Genomic DNA, 24005 nt, shown 5'->3' with positions numbered 1-24005 from the left:
ACGAGTCTGATATTACGAGCAGAGAAACAGACGCGTTCGATAAAGAGTATTGAGGTGGTGCGTACAAAATTGTATCGTCAATCATAAAAAACATTAACACTTACTTACAACTTTGAGGAATTTTTTTTAATTTTAGACGAAATAAAAAATTTGTATGACAGTAATGACAGATGACTTTTGCATGAGGGGTGGTTTTGATGTTTAATCGATAGTTATCAATATTGTATACCTACCTAATTACTAAATATGTAAAGTTTTTATTTATTTTGTATGAATATAATTGCGAAACACTACAGAATTTTACTTTTTGACATAAATTTTATTAATAGATAATAAGATAAATTTTGTACAATATTTTTAATAATTAAAGTAAATAAATTTTAATTTCACTCAAATAAATAATCGATTGCTGCCATTGACTACTTACATTCAATCTCGGTTAATTTGATTAATTATCGCGGCAGATAAAGTAACATTCTTCTTTCAATACAACAAAGTGTTATTTTACTGCCGAAAATGAGGGCAAATGAGTACAATAATGAATGATTTTAGTGAAGTTTGGCGATAAACAATGATTTTAAACAAATTCGCAAAAATACATAATTTTTTCACTTCGTACAAATTTTTTTCACTTCGTACAGGGTTAAAGATGTAATTGGCGCCGGAACTGTCCGAAAGGCAAAAATGCCATACGATATTATATATTATGAAAGTCAGAAACTAAAAAAAAAACAAAGATTAAAAACTACCTCTATAAGATCCTGAAGAAATTTTTGTCATTATTTCATTAATAAGATATTATTTTTTATTATCAATAATGAGCACTAACCGTGTATTGAGGCGGCCGTCAATGTGAGTGCGAGTGAGAGTCACCATTGGACGGCTGGAATGGTGCATCTCTTTAGCACTCACCATTGACGGCCGCCTAATACGCACTTAGCGCTCATTGTTAATAATTAAAGATAAAGCTTAGTAATAAAATAGTGACAAAAATTTCTGCTGGATCTTGTAGAGGGGGCTATAAACTTTGATTTGGTCACTTTCTGACTTTCATAATAATGGATTTTAACCTAGTTATTAAGCCTTGAAAATGGCTATTTTCGCATTTTTCAAATTTTAAATCGCGTATAACTCGACAACAATCAATTTTAGAGAAAAATCACAAAATACCTTTTTTTGCTCAGAATAACCCAAATGATCTAAAAAAATTGTTCGAAGTGAAAAAACTATTTTTGTGAATTTGTCTGTTTCTGAATTTTTTCTGAATTTTTTTCTGAATGTTTTGTCTGAATTTTTGTGTACTGCCTGGCACCCAGTAGATTTGTTATAAGGACCTCTTTTTGAGTAAGTTTGTGCAAAAAATTCGAATCGGAGTAATTTACCTAACGGGGGCGACGATACAGCCTAGACTAAGTAACATTTAATTTCTAGAATCGGCTGTTTGTGTGAATCAGAATCAACTTTTACTAAATGGCATTGGGACGAGTATACTTTTCCTAGTTGGAGTCTACTTTTACTAGTAAATGTTGAATAAAAATCTTCATTTTATATTTATAATCAACTTTTACTGAAACCAGCCGTTAGAGTTGACTCCAACTAGTTGGAGTCAACTCCAACTGGATAATCAACTTGAACTGTAACATATACACATAATGGACGTTGGATCATGGATTTAGTCTAAATGTTGAAGAATTTTCTATTTACAAAAATTATTATTGCTATGGATCTTCTGCACATTTCTTGAAATACTAGTATGTACATCTTTCTAAAGTGTTGAAAGGAGGGCGGCAAATATTAAGTTGCACACGGGTGGCCAACACCTTAGCGGCGGCCCTGACTGTGTGCGCATGCGCCTGGCATGTGATAAAATTTCACTCTCGATCGTAAAGAAGTATAACTTCAAAAAGGCTGTTCATAATATGTCTGCAACGAATTCTGCAATTCTTCGGTCACGTGGTTCGCAGAGGTGACGATAGTTTGAAGAGATTAATTGTTTCTGGAAACGTTCCAGGGAGAAAATCAAGAGGACGATCACCAACTAGATGGTCCGAACAAATTAAGAATTAAGCTAGAAGCTCATTCTGCGAAGCTCTTAGAGCAGATGAAGATAGAGATCAGTGGAAAAAATTGTTAGGAACATTGGAAGAAATCACGATCCTCAAAGATGGGGAAACCACAAGAGAGAGAGTCTTAGAAGAAGAGATAAATCTTTGCTTATGAGGAGCTTTTTCATATAATATCTCGTTCTATAATCGTTCTATAATCACCGTAATGTCAGTACCCTGTTCCCATTTTGCATTTATATTACGTTGGTAAGATATACATAAGATTCTACGTGGTCAATTAGTATGTTGTTTATCCGTAACTGTCGAGCAGGTTGTTGCTTTTTGCTTATCAGCATCCATTTTTCAGCATTCTTCTTGCAGTACCGTCTTCTATCAGAGGTTGGCTGTCATCACAGTAATCTTAACTTTGTTGGCTGCAGCTCTGAATACTTGTATTAAACTGCACCCGTACCACACCCTTAAATTTCGCAACCAGGAAATCCTCCTACGTCCCACATTTCTCTTTTCCGAGATTTTTCCTTGGATTCTGAGCCTTAGCAGGGAGTACTTTTCCCCTCTTATTTTGTGGCCTAGATATTCGAGTTTTCTCGTTTGTATGGTTTTATGACTTGGCATTCCTTCCCCATCTTCAGCACCGACGTCTATACAGTTATAAATTCGCTGTTCGAGATTATGACTAACATTTTGAAGCATTTCAGGGGCTACTAGACTACATTCATGCAACATTCTTCGCCTTGGTTCTTATAAGGAAGCAGGACCGTCATTTTTAACCAAACAGTTAAAAGATTGTTCAATTTACAGTTGTATCATAACATCTGAGTCAGCTAGATAGCCAAGCTGGCCAAGCAGATGAATTTCATTCACTTCACTGTGAATGATCTAGCCGATCAATCGTTCAAGCTCTGGTCAGAAAACAAAGAGGCTGATACCTGTCTGAAACTGGGACTTTATTTGGCTGGGACTACATCTATTCTGTTATATACCAGTAGATGTGAAAGCTTGGTGATGACGCTAATAAATCTCTCTAATTGTTCAAAAGAGTGAGCATTAAAACTGTTGATAGATAGAGAAGCGAAAACGTAAAACAAGAACTGAGTATTCAATTCAAATTAATAAATGATAAAAAAATACTAATAAAGATACACAATGGGAACAACGTAATATTAAACATTATTCTTTGCATTATTTATTTTCTATGAAATTCTCGACATTTGTATCAAATCCTATTAACGATTTTGTCTCACCGTTCTTCTCTTCAGTTAGCTGTCGTGTATTAATCAGTGTAAGTGACATCCTTCAACTTTTCGAACAAATTTTCGTCTAATTTATTAAAAGAGTAGGGATGGGGTTGCGTAGAAAGGAAATACCTATCTAGCAAAACGGACGATCTCTAAATACTTCATGTCACCTCTTGGAAAAATTTATTCACGCCTTCCGAATGGAATATTTCAAAGTCATACGCGTCATAATCCCTTTACCAGTGGCGTACGCTGAGCCTCTCAAGCTGGGTTTAGAATATTGTGTTAATTAATATGAACGCAAGTGATAATTGAAGATCAACAACATTTGATGGTTATAGATGAAGAAATGAGAGAGAAGAATACGACTATAAACTTTTCCTCCCGAGAATGAAGTTTCCGCCGCTACCCGTCGGACAGTAATCATTCAAGGAAGAAAAAGGCACTTTACACCTATGTTATACATATGATTTTCTCACCTTCCTCAAATAACAAGTCATTTTTTCATTTTTAAATAATTTATTTATGTAAAACTAACAAGTAGGTAGGTACAGCGGAACTGTCAACTGTCAAATATAAGTCAAATTATTAATTTAAACATTGTTAAATCAAAATAACAATTTACTGTTTTTTCCATTCTGCAAAACACAGGGTGTTCTATAAATAAACGTTAAATGTATAGATACTTACGTAATAGATAATAAAATATTGTATAGGGCGTCAATAAGTTATTTCATCAATGACATACGATGACGTCACTTTCACTTTTACTCCCTAGGGAGGAAAAGTACGACTTTGCTCCCTACAATCAGGTCCGGAAAAGTATACTTTCCGTAGAGGTAGGTGAAAAACAAGTTTTCTGATGTTTATTAGTGTAGAAATCCCATCCGGATTCTGGATTAGTTGTGTGTTTGTCGTGCAGTCTATTTTAAGAAGTCAAACTGTTACAATAAAATTTGCTGCACTTATTTCGAAACACCCTGTACTGATGACGAACTTGGGTTGTTAAAGTCCCTAACTTTTTTATTATCCAACATAAGTGAATGAATCTAAAAACAGAATGTTAAAAAAACCTAAGGCTATAGTTGGTTTTTAATTTCAGTATTTTTTAACTCTAGAATAGTCCACAGGGTGATGAGAACTTTGAGAAGAAAACACAGTTTGATTCGTACACCCGGTATACAATGACTGTTTAGCTGTCTAGCAACAATATTATTACAAAGATATTGATAATGAATAAGGCTATAACATGGTAAAAAAATCACTTAAACAGGTACAACAGGTTTAGGAAATCCGAGACATCAAAAAACACCAAATTTTCAGTGGACCAATTTTTTTGCACCCGAGTGTATATTACACAACTAATTTTATATTGAAGTTTGAAATTTTATGGGAGGTCTATTTTATTTTGCCATTAATTTACATACAAAGCTAACAACAAATGCATTAGCATACAAATGCTAAGTTTCCGCAAAAGTGAAAGAAATGACAAAAATAATCATTAATTATTGATGATATTAAAATAACTTATTACACCATTTTAAATGTACCTGTAATTCTGCACCAAAATTTTAAAGCAAAAGTAATATTTTACGTTCTATTTATTTGATAATATCAACTTTTATATAATCGGTGATCTGAGCAGTAGTCACTTTCTGTCACTTGCTGTTGCGTGGAGTAAATTTCCGACTTATGTCGTATGCTTTCAATGATGACGCACGGGTAAATAACCATGACCTCAACTGTAGAGCTGACACAAAGGAAAGCTTTATATTTTTGAAATCTTCTTCTTCTTCTCATACTTGTTGTAGATCTGTCGATCTGTTAATTCCGACGTTGAAGTATTTCTTGAGAGGTAGACTGCCAGCTATATCTCCATCTTTTTGGTGGTCTCCCCGGTGCACGCTTGCCTGCTGGTTTTCCTTCTAGAGCAATTCTTGGTAGTCTGTGCTCCTCCATTCTTTTTACATGACTGAGCCATTCTCTTCGTCTTTGCCTGCCCAATATGACTACATCTTGCACGCCACATTTTTCCCTGATGATGTTGTTTCGTATTCTATCTCTTCTTGTCTTCCCTGCTATTGCTCTTAGTGTCTTCATTTCGATGCCCGTAGCATGCTTTTGTTTGTATTGGTGTCTTCTCTTGATTCAATTCCATAGATCATAACAGGTATGATGCAAGTTTTATAAATTCTAACTTTGCCGTCCATTCTCATATATGGGTTATTCCAAACCACATCTCTCAAATATCCGGACAAGACAGCGGCCTTGTTAATTTGTCCTCTTAGGTCTCTGGCTGGGTCATGATAACTTGATAACTCTACACCTAGATATTTGAACTGGTTTAGCTGTTTTATGGGTTTCCCCTCCACCACTAGCTTGCATCTAATTAGGTCTTTCGCAATTTGTTTTATGCGTGGATATGTTCATGTTGAGTCGTCGACATGCTTGATAGAATCGATAAAGTTGTCTTTGTAGGTCATCCTCGTGATCTGCAATCAGGGCTGCATCATCCGCATAGCACACTGTACTCATTCTATTGTGGCCGAGTCTGTATCCTAGTTGTAGCGATTTCACATCTTCTATTATTTCATCCATTAGCATATTGAATAGAAATGGACTGAGGCTGTCTTCCTGCCTGATTCCTCCTGGTGTTGGTATGTTGGCCGTAGTGGTGTCGTTTGTTTTAATTTTTGTCGTGTTTTTATTGTTCATTTGTTTTATGACTTCAACAATGTTTGCCGGTATCCTTTTTTGCTTAATTTTCTTTATTATATCGCTAAATCTGACTCTGTCAAATGCTTTCGTTAGGTTTACGAATCAAATATATGCAGGTTTGTTATATTCTATGACAAATATTGCGTCCGTCGTCGACCTGTCGTTTCTGAATCCTTGCTGTTCTTCTCTGTTCTTTATCTGTGATTCAAATTTATCCTTGAGTATACCTGTGAATAACTTCATTGTCGTATTTCTCTCTATCTATCAGCGAGGTTCCTACAGCCTCTGCCGCTTCTCGCATTTCGACCGCCATCGTTTTCTGTCCATCCATTCGTCTTCTTTGATGGCTCTATCTTTCATGATGTGCCGTACATTTTCTTCCCAGGCAACTGAAGGTCTTCCCCTTCTTCTTCTTTGGTGTGGTATGTAATTTAAAGCTTTCTTTGGCCATCTATCTTCATTCATTCGTTTCACGTGACCATACCACACTAGTTGTCTAGTTTCAATTTTATCTACACTGGAATATACAGTATGTGTCCTCCTTCTAATATCTTCATTCCTGATGTGATCTTTTTTAGATATACCACACGCTCTCCTTAGATAATCCGTTTCTACTACTTCTATTCTTTTCCTATCTTTTTTTGTCATCTGCAAAACTTCTGCCCCATAAGTCATAATAGGCTGTACCAAGGTACGATAGATTGTCAATTTCGTTTCTTGCCTTATATCTTTAGACCACAGTAGAGAGCTCAGAATGTTTACCGCTTTTTTGCCCTGCTGCGTTCTCTTTTCGATGTCTCTTTTGGTAGTGCCTTCTTTAGATATTATAGATCCGAGATATTTATTTTCATTACATCTTTTCGTGGTTCTAAATTTGTCGTATTTAAGATTGTCTGGATTGTCGTATTTAAGAGAGTTATTCCTCTGTAGTTGTCCGGGCATGATCTTTGTCCTTTCTTAAAAATCGTTATTGTGATACTGGTGTGCCAATCTTGTGGTATCTCCGCTCTGTCTAAGATTTTGTTAAACAATGTTGTGAGACAATTAGTGAGTTTCTGACCGCCGTATTTCAGCAGTTCGTTCGGTATTCCTGGCGATCCTCTATTCTTTAAGATCTTCATTCTCGCTTCGACTTCAGTTTTTTAGTGATATACCTGTCTTCTGTATTGTAATCGTGTTCGTCACTGGCGTCTTCACCTTTGTAGAATTCTCTGAAATATTTTTCTTATGTCTCAGTTGGTATCACCTTTGTCTGTACAAATTCAGTTACTGGTTTTTTCTGTTTTTTAGCATTTTCCAAACTTTCCTCTGGGCGCCATAGATGTCGTGATCCATGTCACTTGTGAACTTGATCCAATGCTCTCTTTTTATTGCTCTTATTCGCGAATTTATTCTGTTTCTTGTTTCTATATAGATGACGCGTTGTTCCTGCGTTCCAGTGCTTTTGTAACACAGATAGCATTTTCTCTTTTGTTCTGCGAGTTCTTTGACTTCTTGACAAAACCATGGTTTGTTGTTTCTTATTGCGCTGGTGTTTGTTTTTCTTTTGCCGATAGACGCTTCCGCAGTCTGCTGGATGCAGTTTTTGATTTCATTCTAGCATTCTTCTACTTCACAGTTGTGCATGTTACTGTTTTCCAATTTGCTTGTCAGCCTGCTTTCATACAATTTTTTGTGCTCTCTGAGGTCATTGCTTCTATATTATATCTCTCGATGTATGTTTATATTATATATTATATTTATATTTTTGAAATCACCACAGTTAAATTAACCAAAATCAATTACTTTGTTTTCGATAGCAAGACAAAAAAACTGTTTTTTTGTCTTTGATTATAGACGCGGTTTTTGCATAAACTGTTTAGGTACGTCAATGGTTTCTAGTGTTCTTTAATTAATATACGAGGCGGTATTTCAAAGTAAGAATTTTCGGATGATGCATCGCCTCAACCTGTTCCTGAATAGCTTTATCGTCTCGTCTTTCTTGAATATCTTGTAAGTTGGCTATGAGCGAGATAAAGCCTCTTCTCTTCGTAGCCGCCGTTTATGCTCTAATGTAATGATAAATTTCTCAGCCTCCTGTGATGATATTTATACTAAATGACGTCGCTGTTGCTGTGAATGCCATTAATTTACAAATTAACTTCGGCGAACTCCGGCGTCGGAAGTTGTGTCCTTTTTTGACGTCGCTACGCGCCATTTTTGTTAATCGCACCGATGCATAAATTCTTAAAAATTCTCGACTTGTTTTTGATTTTTTGTTGTTCGTCGTCTTGTTACGGGTGACGTGGCTAATTTTGGCCACCGTTTCGCAGTATGATTAGTCGAAATCGCTACATTGGATGACGATCTTTGTTTGGAAACGACCTTTCAATATTTTTTCAAAGAAAATACGCATTTCCCTATGGTATAGAACAGGGGTGGCCAAACTGCGGCTCGCGAGCCACATGCGGCTCTTTGAAGAATTACTTGTGGCTCTCGATAAATGTACCAGAGATCCTTTTCAATTCTGTGTTATGATTTAAAAAAATTATTATCGTTCCGTATGTGTTTCACAATGTCTTTTAAATTATTGACAACAAATGAAAGACCAAATGCAACTTTGTAACAAATCCATTTCCATCCAAGCTAAGAGTGATATAACAAATCGAAAACTGCGCGAAAGAATATTAAGAGTGACGCGACATAAAAGTCAATTATAATCAACCCACTCCTAGTCATTTTACTCGACTTAAAAAAATTTTTTACAATATTAAACTAGAAAAACTTAACGAGGAGATAAATAAAAACCAGAAGGAATATTGACCGAAGTCCAAAATTTATTTCAAGACTTAAAATATTTTAAATCGTCCCTTCATTTTTTTCTGAATTCATTTGAAATATACATAGTCCATAAGATGAATTTTTGTATGTATTACCTATATATTACCCAAACAACATCTGGTGAATTAAAATTAATAGAGACGCAAGAAGATCAAGCTCGAAAATTAAACTATAAGTCGACGCCGATTACCGAATTTTGGAAATTTGTACCAAAATCGAAGTACATGTACTCTAAATTAAAAAAGGATGCTTGTCGAATTATTTCCATATTAGAAACAACGTACTTGTATGAGCCATTTAATTCCATTTTAAAATTCGTGAAATCCTAACACATATCAGTATTAACTAACCAGCATCTGAAAGAATTACTGAGAAGTGCTACCACAAATTATTCAGCAAATTTTATAGATTTACCAAAAGAAGGAAAACAAATGTTGGACAGGGAAAGAAACGAAAACATTAGAAACATGCTAAGACAGGGACCAACAGAGAAAAAAAAAATTGAAAAAAGAAACCTGAATTGGTTTGGACATATAACTGGAATGAACGAGAACAGACTAGTAAAGAAGGTGACAGATGCCAAGAGACAGGGTAAAAGAAGAAGGGGCAGACCTAGAAAGGGGTGGATTGAACAAATCCAGGAAATCGGAACCAAGAGACGGAAAACAGCGCAGCAGGTGAAGGAAATGGGAAGAAGGCCGGAAGGCGTGGAAGAAATGGGTAAAAGATGGATAGGTGATAGGTGATAGCAAAGCTCCACTCTCTTATTGGGCATAAAGACAACGAGAATAAGGAAAACAAAAATGTAATTAAGTTTTAATATTTCGTAATTTTATTTTTGTTTTCAATAAATAAAAGTTCTGTTAAAAAACCTTCTTTACATACTTTTTGAATACGTTTTTAATTGCGGCTCGCGAAAAATTTTAACTTATGAGAAATGGCTCGGCTATCAAGGAGCTTAGCCACCCCTGGTATAGAATATTTCATTTATTTCCAAACTGGATTTATATCTTAATGACATGCATTTGGTCTTCCATAACGGTGTGGGTACAAGAAAAGCACTATTTTCTTTTAACCCGGCACCTGCCACGTGGCCTTGCAAGGCATCAACTGCCACGTGGGGTGCTCACAGCACCCCTTAAAAATGTTCTGTGATCTACTTGTTTAAAAAACAAAATAATGTGTTGAGTACATAAGAATATAAAAAAACATGTTTTATTAACATATTAACCACTAATATATTATAAAAGTTAAAAAATAAAATGAAAAAGGTGTTATAAGCAAATTAGCAAGTACCAAGCCATAATAAATGAAATGAAGTAAAATATCTAAAAAAAAATTAAGATTTAGTGAGTATAGAGTCTATATTAATAATTTAAATCAGTTATTTCAATAAAAAATATAAATTTGACCAGTTTATCAAAAATACAAAAAAAAAATAATACTTAAAGTGCCAGATGATGACACCCCATTTCGACTTTAGAGCTACAAGTTCAGAATGACACTAAATAACCACTTCAAACGCTAATACATCTATGCTATATACTATTATAGAAAGCTACTATGACGCACAGCACGGTAACCAAACTTGAAATACCAAATATTTGATAAAAATATGTTATGGGGTGCTGGTAGCACCCCACGTGGCAGGTGCCGGGTTAATGTTCTTATTTAAATATTACTCACTTACTCCATGGCGTTAAACCCTTCGTGGGTTTTAGCCGACTCGACAACATGCCTCTATTCCTCTGTCTTGAGCATTCACCATCCAACTCTCCATTCCCATAAGTTTAAGGTCTCCAGCTATATTATCTCGCCACCAGAGTTGAGGGCATCCATGTGGTCTTCTTCCAGTTGTGACTTCTTCATACCCTAACACAGTCTAACCCTACATGCTCTATCAAATACATGATTAAAATATTTTAAAATCTGGTAAAACTCACTATCAAACTTCCAGCATGTTTCCATTATCTGTTATATAGTCCAGAGAAATAAGATTTTTCTCATGACACATCCCCCTCCAGGCAGAGACAAAATTTTTTGAGTAGTATGGACATCTATATTAATAACCTATATGTTTCCTGCAGCCGATTTTAACGATATACATAGTTATAAACAAATGAAGATCAAAATATGGTAAATTTTCGTTTTTTTTTTCTTCTATTACTAAAAAGTGAAGCATTCTAAACAAATTTGAGAATAAGAAACTCATAAATCATATAAAAAACTTCAATATGGCGTTGGCTGAATATATCTATCCTTATTTGTTGCTTAGAAAATTGCAAAATAAATCATAAATTTTGAAATTTTATAAATGTTCATAACTTATGTAAAAATTAAGTTAGAAACTTCTTAATACACGGAATGCTGAGATTTCTTGTGCTTAAATTATTTCTTAAATTTCAAAGCAACTGGTAAAATAGTTTAAAAGTTATTTAATTTGTTTATCATAAATTAATTTTTTTTTGCAACACTATAAGTCAGAAAATTATGAGGTTACGGTAATACTTCGAACCATAGATATATAATACTCTAGATTGCGCCCTGCGATCTTAAAATGGGTGACGGTTGCGACAGAGATAAATGAGCCTATTTGGTCGGTAGTCTCTTTTTAATTTAAGGGGAATATCGACGACGTGACTATCCCACTTTATCGAGTAATATTTGTTGACAGTTGGAGCGGGTGGTGACGAGAAATGGTCTTTGGTCTTCGGACGTGGATAATGGTGGTTCGAATCCCATACCAACTTTACCTTTTTTATTTTTATTTAATCAATATTGCGTTTATTAGATATTTTTACTTCTGAAAAATGGACCTAAGTAAATCTAGCAGATAATAAATGTAGTACCTGTGTATAGTAAGTTAATATTGGAATACATAATTTGTGAACTGCATAGTAAAATAAAAGTCATTCGTTATTAATATAAATTCGTCCTTATTCGAATGATGTGAATAATATTTGTTTTGCTTCTACTTTTTTAAAAAATTGTAACAATAGTTTCATAAATAAAAATAATGTCTAATTACTTATAATTGAATCGGTCATTTCAAAAACAGCAAAGTCCACAATTTTGAGAAACTAACTTTTTGAGAGGAATAGACTCCTTTAAGATAAACGTTGTGTGCAAAAACGACACCAGTCCAGTAAAAACATTAGGAACAAAACTACAATATAACTCTGAATTTTGATGGCATCCATTTCATCCATCTTTCGACTATATAGTTAAGTTTTCTTTGCTCTTCTGTAAAATTAGGAATATTATGTGACTCGTGTTGTTTTTGAAATGACCGATTCAATTAATAAATCGATGGTACATTATGTTGATATTAATTATTGGTAATTTTTTACGAATATTTTTAATTACTTTATACTATTCTACCATTAACTTATTAAAAAAAATAACATTGGCTTTTATATTTTTTAAAATCTATAGGTACCTACACAGTTTTTCTTATTTGTTATATATTTCTTTGCATAGATTTATTTTAGAGATGTAATAATATCTAATAAACGCAATATTGATTAAATTAAAAATAAAAAAGTAAAGATTGGTATGGGATTCGAACCAGGATTATCCACGTCCGAAGACAAACGACCAGTTCTCGTCGCCATCCGCTCGAACTGTCAAACCATCTAAAATACTCGACGACAGAGTAGGACAGTGACGTCGTCGATACTCCCCTTGAATTAGAAAGAGACTACCGACCAAATAGGCTCATTTATCTCTGTCGCAACCGTCACCCATTTTAAGATCGTAAGGCGCAATCTAGAGTATTATAAATCTATGCTTCGAACCATAGATATATAATACTCTAGATTGCGCCCTGCGATCTTAAAATGGGTGACGGTTGCGACAGAGATAAATGAGCCTATTTGGTCGGTAGTCTCTTTTTAATTTAAGGGGAATATCGACGACGTGAATATCGCACTTTATCGAGTAATATGTGATGACAGTTGGAGCGGGTGGTGACGGGAAATGGTCTTTGGTCTTCGGACATGGATAATCGTGGTTCGAATCCCATACCAACTTTACTTTTTTTATTTTTATTTAATCAATATTGCGTTTATTAGATATTTTTACATCTGAAAAATGGACCTAAGTAAATCTAGCAGATAATAAATGTATGTATAGTAAATTAATATTGGAATACATAATTTGTGAACTGCATAGTAAAATAAAAGTCATTCTTTATTAATATAAATTCGTCCGTATTCGAATGATGTGAATGTTTGTTTTGCTTCTACTTTTTTAAAAAATTGTAACAATAGTTTCATAAATAAAAATAATGTCTAATTACTTATAATTGAATCGGTCATTTCAAAAACAGCAAAGTCCACAATTTTCAGAAACTAACTTTTTGAGAGGAATAGACTCCTTTAAGATAAACGTTGTGTGCAAAAACGACACCAGTCCAGTAAAAACATTAGGAACAAAACTACAATATAACTCTGAATTTTGATGTCATCCATTTCATCCATCTTTCGACTATATATTGTAGTTAGTTTTCTTTGCTCTTCTGTAAAATTAGGAATATGTGACTCATGTTGTTTTTGAAATGACCGATTCAATTAATAAATCGATGGTACATTATGTTGATATTAATATTGGTAATTTTTTACGAATATTTTTAACAATTACTTTATACTATTCTACAATTAACTTTTTAAAAAAATAACATTGGCTTTTATATTTTTAAAAATCTATAGGTACCTACACAGTTTTTCTTATTTGTTATATATTTCTTTGCATAGATTTACTTTAGAGATGTAATAATATCTGATAAACGCAATATTGATTAAATAAAAAATAAAAAAAGTAAAGATTGGTATGGGATTCGAACTAGGATTATCCACGTCCGAAGACAAACGACCAGTTCTCGTCGCCATCCGCTCGAACTGTCAAATCATCTAAAATACTCGACGACAGAGTAGGATAGTGACGTCGTCGATACTCCCCTTGAATTAGAAAGAGACTACCGACCAAATAGGCTCATTTATCTCTGTCGCAACCGTCACCCATTTTAAGATCGTAAGGCGCAATCTAAAGTATTATATATCTATGCTTCGAACAGTTTATGAAAGAAGACCATTTATACTATTAACTTAATAAAAACAATGACAAAAAGTAATTTTAAACAGTGTAAAATTATTTTGAAAAAACATGTCGATTTTTTGCTTACTTATAACGAATAAGAATAACTTTTTAACCGTTACCCGTAGAAAAATTACTTTTTCATATTTAGAAAGACTGAATTTTTATACACATTTAGTAAGAAAAATAATTGTCCTAAGACAATTAGGGACGAAGTTAACCTCCGCCCTTTTTAATTCACATGTTATTGCAAAATAATTCTGCAATATTTAAAATTATTTTCTGTCATTTTTTTAATTAAATTAATAGTGACTAATAGTCACTGTGAATTAATAGTATTCTGACTTATAGTGTTCCAAAAAATAATTAATTTGGGATAAATTTGACAATTTGACTAATTGCTTTGACACTTAGGGTATGATTTAAGCACCAGAAGTCTCAGCATTCCGTATAATAAGAAGGTTCTAAGTTAATTTTTACATAAGGTATGAATATTTATAAAAACTCAAAATTTATTATTTATTTTGCAATTTTCTAAGCAACCAATAAGGATAAACATATTCAGCGAACGCCATATTGAAGTGTTTTATACGATCTATGAGTTTATTACTCTCAAATTTGTTTAAAATGCTTAACTTGAGCAAAAATTGAGTTATGTCCGGTTGCACCCAGATCTTAAGCTTAAGTCGAGAATATCATTAGAATTAATATAATATAATTATAATATATTACAATAAGAATACCATAATATAATAATAGATATAATTGATAATAAGGTAAGAATCTAAAATTATGGTGCAACGTAAGTGATACTTAAGGAGGCCCTATCTATAAGTAGAGCTTAGCTAAGCTGGAGCTTAAGATCTGCTGGTGCAACCAGGCATTAGCTATTGATAATTAAAACTTGTAATAGCATGCAAAAACCACCTTTACCAACCCTTTCAGTCACCTCTTTTTGCGACTGAGGATTTTAAAACGATTTAATAGTAATAGGCTTGTAGATCTTGTAAAACCCTACAAAATTATTTTTCTCCAAACTTTCTAAGGTAAAAAAAAAGTTACGGTAAAAAATCAATATATTGTTTGAAAAAAAAAGGAGAAATCCAATTGGAAGCATAATAATGTAAGTTAGCGGTGATTTTAGTCATTGGCCTTATTCTTTCTTATTTGTTTACTTATTATAAATAGATTTTAGAAGTTTGACTGGCTTAGAATGATTAGTTTTTACAAAACTGGAGTTAAAAGCGAATAACGAATTTTTGTAATTTGGTAAAAAATGCAATTTTCTTCAGAATAGAAAGATTAGCATCAGAGATACGAAAAAATCTTTCAATATAAAATTGTAGGTTATTTCATGCCCAAGAACTTGGTATGAAAAAAAAATTTCTACAGCAAAAATTGAATGAATCGTAAATGAGTATATCGAAAAACATTCATTTTTTCTATACAAAACTAATATGTACTTTCGATAGCGAATAATTCGAAAACAATTAATTTTATCAAAAAAATGTATAGAACATTTTTTGCTTAGAATGAACGTGTTTATTAACTTTTGCATATAGATTTTGATCCTTGGACTATCCACTACTTATTCTCAAATTTTCAAGCAAATCGATCCATTCTGTAAAAATTGCGAGGTTTTGTCCTATTTTAAGCTTCATTACTTGATATAATAATATAAAGTAAACTTTTTAACAATTTTATTATTATTAAATACAAAATATGTAATATTAATTATATCTATTTATTGTTTACAATGTTTATATTGAACATACAACCGGTTGCATTGTGCAAATTAATGGCGGATGATTACAGATTTTTTGAGGTGGTGAATGGTGAAAGCAGCCGGTAGTTCTGTCTCTTCATCCTCCGTAGTAACGGTCATCGGCATCGGTAAAGGTTTGCTTTTTGAAGCGGCAGCTGATTTTTGACAGGATAATATTTGGTTCGACATGTTCTTTCTTAATTCCGTGGATTCTTCTAAACATCCCTCTGCAACCGACGTTGCCTTTAATTTTATCCTTAAGTCATCAGGAGCTTCAGATAAAAATTTTGAAATTTTTTTTTGGTGAAAATCTTTGCCTTTTTTGGTGTGAATCCTACGTTTTTTTTTCTTCAAATGTGCTGTTTACTTAAAATAATCGCCTATATTAACATTTTTTAATTTTTAATACTGCCTTGAGCATGGAATAGCGTAACCACAAAGTATTTGGTTTGCACATTTTGGATAGACTAATAAAATAAGCTAAAACACTTCTTCTTTTAAGCTATTTACACTGTTTTCTTTACACCAACTCATAAAAATGTATTCTTTCCTGTACCTGTTTGCTGATTTTTCCGGTAACAGATCAAGATTATTCACAACGTCGAGAATAGATGGGGGTAGTTCTTCGTCTCTAGATGCCATCTAAATCACTGAATTATTTTAAAATTCGTAAGTAAAGTGCGTGGAAACTTTAAAGTGTGTGACGTGCTTTTTGACAATTGCTTTGTTTGACATCTTTGCTATGACTTTAAAATATTAAAACATGCATTGATATACACCATTAATTACTGCATAACAGGTGTTTAGGCACCGTATTGACTTTTAATTCGGGATTATTGTAACTTATTAGCGTTATTTTTTAATTCAATTAATTGATTAAAATTTGGTCCTTTTTTAAACGCTCGTAGAAAAAATATTGTTCCTAACACTTACGGAAAGTCTCTTTTCCGCACTCGTCTGCTTTCGCGTGCCTAAAAGTATGACTTTTCGCACTAGTTAGGAAAATAACTATACTATATCGAAATATTTCTCTCTGATATTATTTCTTATGATGAAAACTCAACATTATCTTGTCTGAAATGAAATAACTCTTACAAATTGTCTGCACTATTATATGTTCTCTATATTGTACGATTCTTTTCCAATTATCCAGTAGGTAAATGCTATAAACAAATTTCTATGAGGTTATCTAAATTATATCCTCACTTAACGTTCTCTTTGTATAGATCACCCAATTACCCATCAGAACAAACCAAACTAGGAACTTACAACTCACTTAATTCCCTCATATATGCTAACTAAAGCTTGTTAACAATGTTTGCCTTATCAATCTCAACTTAAACTGAAATTTCTTGCCAACTCACTCATAGGCGATGTTTTGAAATCCTACTATAACCGCGCCATTTCCTGCGCCACTTGAGTTGTTCTGCTCGGAACACTAGTGATTCTTTATAATTTAATCTTTCCATAAAGTTGGATTCTGTTATTCAGTTAGATGGGTTAGGAATACGTCTAGATTTTTAGTTGTTTCATAGATTTCCAAGAAATATGGGTAATGTTAATACAAAAAGGACTTTTACAGGTCAATTATATAGTTAAAAATATAGAATAGAGTAATATAAATAATATAAAGCATAAAATGTATTAAGTGTATTAACAAAAGTAAATGACCGATAACAATCACAACAGATTAAAAGTGGAAAATAAATACTCCTCAAATGAAAAAAAGGCATGCACTATAAGATATCGCTTACATACTTTTTGCTTTGAAGCCGACGTGTATATAATGGACATGGATATGGGTCAACCTGTTTACACCAGGTGGGAATGTCTCCAACAGGGACTCCATTTCCTTTTCCAACTAATATTTGCTTCTGACCATTTTGTTTCTCTCTCCGATGTTTTGGTTCTTTGTGGCTTCTCAATTTTTTATCAAGTAGTTTTATTATTAATACACTTTTTAGTTTATTAAAAAAAGTTTGCCGAAACCAGGGATCGAACCAGGGACCTTTAGATCTTCAGTCTAACGCTCTCCCAACTGAGCTATTTCGGCTGTTATTTGAAACAAAAAATGTGTACAACAATCTGTCAATACATTTTATTTAGCAAGATTTTATTTTGCAGGATATACCCAAAGTCGTTTTCATCTCAAGAGAGACTATTTCATCTCCAACTCATATTGATTCTCGCCATTTGGTCTCTTTCTCCGATATTTTGGTTTTTTGGTTTCTCAATTTTGTATCAGTTTTTTAATAAATTTATAAATTTATTAAAAAAGTTTGCCGAAACCAGGGATCGAACCAGGGACCTTTAGATCTTCAGTCTAACGCTCTCCCAACTGAGCTATTTCGGCTATTGCTTAAAGCAAAAAATACGTACAACAACCTGTCAATATATAATTTTATTTTGCACGAATTTGTTTTGCATGATTTTATTTTGCCGGATATACCCAAAGTCGTTTATTTGGTTTCTTTGTCCGACATTTTGGATTTATTGTGCTTCTAAATTTTGTATCAAATACATAGTTTTATTATTGATATACTTTTTATTAAAAAAATTGCCGAAACCAGGGATCGAACCAGGGACCTTTAGATCTTCAGTCTCTCCCAACTGAGCTATTTCGGCTGTTATTTGAAACAAAAAACGTGTACAACAATCTGTCAATACATTTTATTTCGCAGGATTTTATTTTGCAGGATATATCCAAAGTCGTTTTCATTTCAAGAGAGACTCTATTTCCATCTCCAACTCATATTGATTCTTGCCATTTGGTCTCTTTCTCCGATATTTTGGTTTTTTTGGCTTCTCAATTTTGTATCAAATAATTTTTTAATAAATTTACAAATTTATTACAAAAGTTTGCCGAAACCAGGGATCGAACCAGGGACCTTTAGATCTTCAGTCTAACGCTCTCCCAACTGAGCTATTTCGGCTGTTATTTTAAAGCAAAAAATACGTAGGTACAACAACTTGTCAATATAAAATTATATTTTTCAGGATTTTATTTTGCAGGATATACCCAGTCATTTCCATCCCAAGAGAGACTCTATTTCCATCTCCAACTCATATTAATTCGTGCCATTTGGTTTCTTTCTCCGATATTTTGGTTTTTTGGCTTCTCAATTTTGTATCAAATAGTTTTTAATAAATTTATAAATTTATTAAAAAAGTTTGCCGAAACCAGGGATCGAACCAGGGACCTTTAGATCTTCAGTCTAACGCTCTCCCAACTGAGCTATTTCGGCTGTTACTTAAAGCAAAAAATACGTATTCTTTTTCTCATGAGCATCTTTCAGTGCGTCAGTTTTTCGATTTCTTTCTAACGCATTAAATTGTATGTGACAGAAAAAAGGCACGTCTGTGATTATAGAAATTTATAACATTTAAGTATTCTTGTTGTCGATAAATGGCGCTAAAATCGAAAAAAAAAATATTTACGAATTATATAATATATCTACAAATATAATCTGTACAATTTATAAGACTATACAAATCAAAGAAAATACCATTTTATAAATGCAATATACAGAATTGATTTGTTTTTATGTTAAATTGCAAATAAAATCTGACAACTGTCAGATTTAACTTAAACGTCATGTTAGAATAACATTAAAATGTTATAAATGTGTATTATCACGGACTTACCTTTTTTTCTATCATTTGTGACGCACTGAAAAATTCTCATGAAAAGAACTTTACAACAACCTGTCAATATAAAATTTTATTTTGCAGGATTTTATTTTGCAGGATATACCCAAAGTCGCTTCCGTCTCAAGAGAGACTCTATTTCCATCTCCAACTCATATTGATTCTTGCCATTTGGTCTCTTTCTCCGATATTTTGGTTTTTTGGCTTCTCAATTTTGTATCAAATAGTTTTTTAATAATTTATAAATTTATTAAAACAGTTTGCCGAAACCAGGGATCGAACCAGGGACCTTTAGATCTTCAGTCTAAAGCTGGCCATTCACTTACGGATATCGAAGAGGCCATGGCATGCAGGCCAGGACTGAAGGCCGTTATTTGAGTAGTTAAGTTAATGAACTGCAGTTGAGACGCCACACACATGCAGTTTTGTGATCGAGCGTGCCAACGCCTTTACGAAAACTGCGTGTATGTGGTGATTTTGGCTTCAATTAACCGCCTGTCAGTCGCTCGGCCTCTTCGATATCCGTAAGTGAGTGGCCAGCATAACGCTCTCCCAACTGAGCTATCTCGGCTGTTATTTAAAGCGAAGAATACGTACAACTTGTACGACTAGAATAATAAAATTATATTTTGCAGGATTTTATTTTGCAGGATAAACCCAAAGTCGTTTCCATCTCAAGAGAGACTCTATTTCCATCTCCATCTTATATTGATTCTTCCCATTTGGTTTCTTTGTCCGATATTTTGGTTTTATTTTGCTTCTTAATATTGTACCAAGTAGTTTTATTATTGATATACTTTTTATTAAAAAAGTTTGCCGAAACCAGGGATCGAACCAGGGACCTTTAGATCTTCAGTCTAACGCTCTCCCAACTGAGCTATTTCGGCTGTTACTTAAGACGAAAAATATGTACAACAACCTGTCAATATTTCGCAGGATTTTGTTTTGCAGGAAAAGTGAAAGTTGTTTCCTGCTCTGTATTTTCTAATTTCCAAGATTAAGATTCTTTTATATTTATACTCGAATTAGGAATTTTTTTCATTATTTAGTGATTCGGTAAATAAATATGGTTTTTAAATATCGAAACTCTAACACTTATCTAATTTTCTAAATATAGTTAATAAATTTTGGGGAAGGCGTTTTATTGTTAGATAATGGTTATTATTCTTAATAAGATTTACACGCACTTCTATGGCAGAAGCTTTTCCCTATGAATATTACTTCAGGTGTATAAATGGTTTAGGTCAGTATAATGTGCTGAAAACAGCGATTGTCATAAATTAAGCGCGCAACATGCGATACTATATTATTACTGTCCTAATCACAGTAAAATATATCTAGTACCAAGTCCACATCTAATCAACAATACATTTTATTGTGTCATAAATCAAACCGAGATAATATTGATTAGGTGGAGTATAATGAATTGTATAATGAATCACCTGAAAACAAACCGCGACAGGTGGTGGTATATAAATTGCTTATTTTTTTAGTATTTAACAGCCGAAATAGCTCAGTTGGGAGAGCGTTAGACTGAAGATCTAAAGGTCCCTGGTTCGATCCCTGGTTTCGGCAAACCTTTTTTTTAATTTTCGGGGAAAAATATTCCTTATAAACTTTAAACCAAAAAGTAAATTGTTCGTTTTATTTTATATGGAGAATATTCTTTATAAAAACATTCTGAAACTGTTTTCTGATGTCAACTTTAAGCGAAATATTATTTTTATATGGAACTAAACCACGGTTCTTCATTGTAATTAACATTACATTTTGCATTGAGGCATTATCATTTTATATTATCACTAAAAATAATATGCCCAATTACTATAAAATCGATTCGAAGTCAATTATCTTTCAAATAGACTTCTACCAGTCAGTGCCAATTATTGATAAAGATGGATTTATTCTTTTAAAATTAAAAACAAAAAAGGTTGCATCGGCCGGGAATCGAACCCGGGCCGCCCGCGTGGCAGGCGAGCATTCTACCACTGAACCACCGATGCTGTGATTAATTGTTTTATCATTTAGCATTTAAGTTCTTCTTCTTATAATTCTTATAATCGAATTTTGTAAAAAATTTTATTATTGTGGATTTCATGTTGTCACCCAGTGACGCACCTAGCGCATATAAAAAATGTATAAACAATGGTAGGAAAATTTAACTTGTCTTTCACAAACAACACAAAAAATTTCGGGGTGCCCAAGTCAACTCCCCCCTAGAGGAAAATTATGGGTGCTCACCTGGTTGTCACTGCCTGTCCTAAAGTGAATAAATCAGAAGAGCAGTGTTAAAAGATGTTGGTGTTACAAACAAACAAATAAATTATTCACTATCTATCGTCATTTATAGATCCATCTCGTTATTCACATTTCTGTTTTATTTCCCACTGCGTCAGGAAATTTTTTAAATAAACATTAATTTTTGGTGCTACGCGCAGGACAGCGGTGTTCGATTTACACAAGTTGATTTCCACCAAAATTTCTTCCAATCTGTATCTAATATATTATTTTCTTACTCTATATTTTGTTGTATTTTAATATTTTAATTCCACAAAAATCAAACTAATTTTATTATTGTTTGTGAAATATTGTTTAATCAATTGCATATGTTTAAAAATAATAAAATTTTATTATCTAAGTTAAAATATATGAACAAAGAAAATGTTTGCTAAAAAAAGTGTTATTTCAAAGGATAGAGTATGTGTTTTTATTTTGCAATAAACAAATTTATTTATTTATATCGAAATGTAATAAAAATTAAAATGTATCAATCATTATTAAAGGTCATTGGAATGCCCAATCAGAGCAAACTATCCGCTGTCCTGCGCGTAGCACCAATAATCAATGTTTATTTAAAAAAATTCCTGACGCCGTGGTAGTTAATCGATTTTAGTTTTGCAAATTAAAAATGAAAGGTACAATACACTTCTATACGCAAAAAAAATGCTTCAACTTGCTATCTGCTTTATTTTCAGTCCTGTAACATTTTGAAAAAATGAATATTTTTTGCGACAGCTGGATTTAAAAATTTATTTTGCAAAATCTATTCAACCGATCTTAATGAAATTTACAGTATTGTTTAACTGTATCATAAAGTTTTTCTGGGTGAAATATGAAGGTCCTAAGTATAGCATAAATGGTTGAAAATCGTAAAATGCGAATACTTGTTTTTGTATGGTTTTTTTCGCAATTATTGCTGTTTTGCAAAAAGGGTGACTATTTTTTAAATCTTTAACCAATTCTATATTGTAGGAAATTTAATTATGCAACTTTTATGTCAGTACAACTTTTCTCGCAAATGAATACTTTTAAAGTTAAAATCAAAAAACGAAGAAAAAAATCGAATTTTTCCTTCCTTTTTTGCCATTTTGATTATTTAAACAATGTTCCGGACCTTTTTGAGAGGGAGGATAACTCAAATATTATTATTTGAGTTATTTTCAAGCAATTTCTGCAAAAAAATTTGAGTCACCTCTCAACGTCCAAATGTACTATTAATATTTTTACAGATGCGCCCTGGTCTATCAGACTTGTGGAATGTATTATAAGGTGTGGTTTATAATAATTGGGAAATGTTACTAAATATTATACTGTTATTTCATTCACCGTATCGATAATCGTCACATTTGGAAGCTTCACAAGCGGTAGTTGATCCCGAATAAAACCGGCATCTTTTGCCTGTCTATCTTTCGCTGCTATAGATGTACACGTTACTGTTTGCGTTTTATATTATTGCACAAGGAGAAAAAAAAGCTTGTTTATTACCTGTGACGGAATCAGAGCAATTGGCGATATTTTAGTACGTAGTACGTAGTAAAGTAGAGTAGTAATTATTAATCAGGGTTGGCCTCAGTAATGATTTAAAATTAAGGGTGAAAATTATCGAAATCATGCAGCGAAAGTATAATATTCATTTTTTTACTCTTTCTTTCCCCTTTAACTTATTTCGCCCGACTTTAAATTTCCATTGGTTCCAGTTTTTTCATTTCAATTCTTCTAGTTTTTTGCATTGTTTTGTTTTTGTTCGTTTTTAAAATAATCAAACTTTTGTCCATTTCTTTGCCTAGTTTGTTCTCCTTTTATGTCTTCTCTTACCAGTTCTTTTCTTATATTTTGTATATTTTAGAAAAAATTGATATTATACCTATATTGATTCAGTATTTAACCCTCATATTTAGTAATTGACACAACTTTCAAGTGAATTGTTTTCACAAAGTACATAGTTTTTTTTAATTCGGAAAAGCCGACTCACATCTCGAACATCTGTTTATATCGAGTGTGGTAAAAATTGAATGTCAGATTCGTTAGTCTTTTGTTTTGGTGCTGTTTCGACGTGGCATATCGAGTGAGTAATTAAAGGAAGCCACACGTCGCAACATCCCATTTGACGGGACGCCTTTCTTTTGAGTACCGCATTGATTTATGGCGGAGAAGACGAACACCATGTTTTCGCAATTAGCTCGTGGATATTCTTCATATTTTTCACGGGGTTTTTAATGCTGCAAATGTTGCGTTTTGATTTATTATACCGATGCGAGGGGTCCGCGTGACATGTGACTTTCAAATAGATTGATGAATGAAGGTATAGTGTTAAATACATTAAAGATTTCTGTTTGTTTTATTAACTATCAATGATTTTGCTTAAGAATTCGATTT

At 32.9% G+C, this 24005-nt stretch overlaps 1 protein-coding gene and 7 non-coding genes across 8 annotated transcripts in view; 2 read left to right on the top strand and 6 right to left on the bottom strand.

The window, feature by feature from the left end:
• The window catches only part of LOC114326574 (discoidin domain-containing receptor 2-like), a 675178-nt gene that overhangs the window by 381511 nt on the left and 269662 nt on the right, over positions 1 to 24005 (top strand). The window lies entirely within an intron of this gene.
• Positions 17682 to 17754, bottom strand: Trnaf-gaa (transfer RNA phenylalanine (anticodon GAA)). Its single transcript has one exon. It is a non-coding gene; the product is annotated as a tRNA-Phe (tRNA).
• Trnaf-gaa (transfer RNA phenylalanine (anticodon GAA)) lies at positions 17982 to 18054 on the bottom strand. The gene has a single exon. It is a non-coding gene; the product is annotated as a tRNA-Phe (tRNA).
• Trnaf-gaa (transfer RNA phenylalanine (anticodon GAA)) lies at positions 18562 to 18634 on the bottom strand. The gene has a single exon. It is a non-coding gene; the product is annotated as a tRNA-Phe (tRNA).
• On the bottom strand, positions 18874 to 18946 carry Trnaf-gaa (transfer RNA phenylalanine (anticodon GAA)). Its single transcript has one exon. It is a non-coding gene; the product is annotated as a tRNA-Phe (tRNA).
• On the bottom strand, positions 20164 to 20236 carry Trnaf-gaa (transfer RNA phenylalanine (anticodon GAA)). Its single transcript has one exon. It is a non-coding gene; the product is annotated as a tRNA-Phe (tRNA).
• Positions 20852 to 20924, top strand: Trnaf-gaa (transfer RNA phenylalanine (anticodon GAA)). Its single transcript has one exon. It is a non-coding gene; the product is annotated as a tRNA-Phe (tRNA).
• Trnag-gcc (transfer RNA glycine (anticodon GCC)) lies at positions 21282 to 21352 on the bottom strand. The gene has a single exon. It is a non-coding gene; the product is annotated as a tRNA-Gly (tRNA).

Source organism: Diabrotica virgifera, chromosome 9 (assembly GCF_917563875.1).
Source record: "Diabrotica virgifera virgifera chromosome 9, PGI_DIABVI_V3a".
Lineage (NCBI taxonomy): Eukaryota > Metazoa > Arthropoda > Insecta > Coleoptera > Chrysomelidae > Diabrotica > Diabrotica virgifera.
This window is presented reverse-complemented; position numbering and strand designations above follow the sequence as displayed.